General features: G+C 44.2%; 2 non-coding genes across 2 annotated transcripts; both read left to right on the top strand.

Moving 5' to 3' along the window:
• The first annotated feature begins 1,096 nt into the window (after positions 1-1,096).
• Trnaq-cug (transfer RNA glutamine (anticodon CUG)) lies at positions 1,097-1,168 on the top strand. The gene has a single exon. It is a non-coding gene; the product is annotated as a tRNA-Gln (tRNA).
• A 212-nt stretch (positions 1,169-1,380) lies between these two features.
• Positions 1,381-1,452, top strand: Trnaq-cug (transfer RNA glutamine (anticodon CUG)). The gene has a single exon. It is a non-coding gene; the product is annotated as a tRNA-Gln (tRNA).
• Positions 1,453-3,042: the final 1,590 nt, after the last annotated feature.

Raw genomic sequence — 3,042 nt, 5'->3', positions numbered from 1 at the left:
GCGCCCTTCATTTGAGCAGGCTTTGGAGGATGCTGTTGCAGTCCACAACTCCACACCCCATCAAGCAACTTCACAATCCCCCCTTCTTCCTTCTATTTGGGTTCGAACCACCGTTTCCGGGGTGGCAGGCTTATCGAAGCCAACAACCCATCACTCTTCTGCGCCGCGAGGCCAGATTGAAGGCCATCTATCAGAAGCAGCTGATAGACACTCGTGCAACAGGTGGAGAAGGTCCACAATGTCCAGGTTGGAGATTGGATTGTTCACTTTCTTGGAGAATCAGCTCGAAGCAAGCCCAGTCTCAACCCCACCAACACCGCATCAAAATATTCCTGGTCACCTTCCTGCCAAAGTCCTGGAGGTCAGGGACAAGACGGTCATTTGTCAGCCTTGGGATCAACGAGTTCCTCAGCGAACTGTTCCACTTGCTCACGTTCGGGTTTTAGAAGGAAGCATTCCCTCCTTCTCTCCAGCGGTTGAATCTTGAATTGTTGCACAAGATTTCCCCATCTCATGTCCGATTTCCATCACAAGTTCCAACTGGTCCGTCACGTTCTTGGGATGATCTGCTTGACTCATATCAGCCGCATGCGACTCAAACTCCAGTCGCGTCGCCTGCTGATGAATCAAGCGAATTGTTCGATTCGTCACTCCGTCACCGCAGCCGCTACAACGTTTGGAGGATGATTGGAACAATAAATTGACAGTAGGAACCGTTCTCGCGCCTGCTAAAAGTGTCTAGTCGCGTAGGTCGACTCCGCTGTGCGACTTGTGTGTTAGCCTGCTCTACTGTGTTATTGTCGTCTGTTGATCTGTTTCCTCACCCAAGTTTTCTGTTCCATGGGTCGTCCCAAAATCTGTCTGAATGTTTTTCCTCACCTGTTAACAAACCCCCTCGTGAACCTTAACAAAATGAACAGTGACACCGCCGTTCCCAACTCGAACCAAGGCAGCGAAGCCTGCCTTTAACGGACCACATAAGGATTGATTTAGGCATGTATAAATTAACATGGTTTAGGCATGCAAAATTTAATGTGGTTCGGGATCGATTTAAGGATATTTTGGAGGTTGATGGAGCTGATTCGAAAGAGATATTGGTTGTATGGTGTAGTGGTTAACACTCTAGACTCTGAATCTAGCAACTTGGGTTTAAATCCCAATATGACCTAATATATTCAAATATTTGACCTGATTTGGTCCAACATTAACATTGTATAATTTTTAATATGTCAGGTGCATAATTTAACAAGGTTTGGTATTGATTTAGGCATGCATAAATTAACATGGTTGAGATTGATTTAGGCATGCAAAATTTAATGTGGTTTGGGATCGATTTAAGGATGTTTTGGAGGTTGATGGAGCTGATTCGAAAGAGATATTGGTTGTATGGTGTAGTGGTTAGCACTCTAGACTCTGAATCTAGCGACCTGGGTTCAAATCCCAGTACGACCTAATATATATTCAAATAATTTGACCTGATTTGGTCCAACATTAACATTGTACAATTTTAATGTGTCAGGTGCATAATTTAGCAAGGTTTTGTATTGATTTAGGCATGCATAAATTAACATGGTTGAGATTGATTTAGACATGCAAAATTTAATGTGGTTTGGATCGATTTAAGGATGTTTTTGGAGGTTGATGGAGCTGATTCGAAAGAGATATTGGTTGTATGGTGTAGTGGTTAGCACTCTAGACTCTGAATCTAGCCAAATCCCAGTACAATCTAATATATATTCAAATATTTGATCTGATTTGGTCCAACATTAACATTGTATAATTTTAATTTGTCAGGTGCATAATTTAACAAGGTTGGCATGTATAAATAAAGAGGCATGCATAAATTAACATAAGGATTGATTTAGGCATGCATAAATTAACATGGTTTAGGCATGCAAAATTTAATGTGGTTCGGGATCGATTTAAGGATATTTTGGAGGTTGATGGAGCTGATTCGAAAGAGATATTGGTTGTATGGTCGTAGTGGTTAACACTTTAGACTCTGAATCTAGCAACTTGGGTTCAAATCCCAGTACGACCTAAGTATATATTCAAATATTTGACCTGATTTGGTCCAACATTAACATTGTACAATTTTAATATGTCAGGTGTGAATTGTAGGCCGCAACAAACCAACAAGACAGCGCCAACTGACAGCGACAGGGACAGGAATGAGGGAGGAAACGGGAAAGACTCCCGAATGGAGCCTCAAGGACTAACGGAACCAAGGGGAAAACGGCTCCTAAACGCGCTTGAGAGGGGGGAAACCACTGAAAGAAGAAGAGAGGAGACATGAGGGACAAGTGTATGAAAGGTAAAACAATACGAAGAGGGCTAAGTAAGATCCCCAATAAATTAAGGTGCGAGCGATGCGGATCCATCCTGAAAAAGAGGACGCCAGGCAGACGAGGCGTGTGCCGGCGAGGAAAACCATGATGGCGGCGTAGAGAGGGTTCATTCCCGAAGGTTGGGAGGAAGGTTGGTTCGACGGAATAGAGGTTGAAGACAGGGGGGGTTAAGTCTGTGCCAGAAGGTTGACTGAATTTAAAAATGAAATGGTGCACCCAAAATGGGACAGAAAAAGGCAAAACAACAGGACAAGATATTTTTGGAACTCGAGCGGATTACCAGCCAAATTGATAGAAAGAAACTGACTGTTGTCGCAGGGGTAGGAACGTGGATCGTAGGACCGAAAGGGGGCGAGTTCGAATCCCAGCACCTGGCTTTTTTGCTGTTATGATGAAGGCAAACGCATATGTAGGCCCATGAGGCTTGCAAAAATGTCGAATATCAGATTATCGTCCCCTTCAAGCCCTCGTTGCCTACTCTGGCGTCGCTTGAAGCGTTGTTGGATCGGCTCTTGAGCATCTGTAATGCTCGTCCAGAAAGCTTCTAAGTATTGTGCTCTCTTGGCCGGATCACTGATGGTGCTTTCCACATGTTGGGTTGCGATTGATTGCCACTGCTGCCGGAGAATAGGGCATGATGGGAGCGTAATGAAACGGACATTTTGGATGTGGACTTCTTGTGTACGACCTGAGC

The sequence above is a fragment of the Condylostylus longicornis genome, unplaced genomic scaffold (assembly GCF_029603195.1).
Source record: "Condylostylus longicornis isolate FDR11 unplaced genomic scaffold, ASM2960319v2 ptg000653l, whole genome shotgun sequence".
Taxonomy (NCBI): domain Eukaryota; kingdom Metazoa; phylum Arthropoda; class Insecta; order Diptera; family Dolichopodidae; genus Condylostylus; species Condylostylus longicornis.
This window is presented reverse-complemented; position numbering and strand designations above follow the sequence as displayed.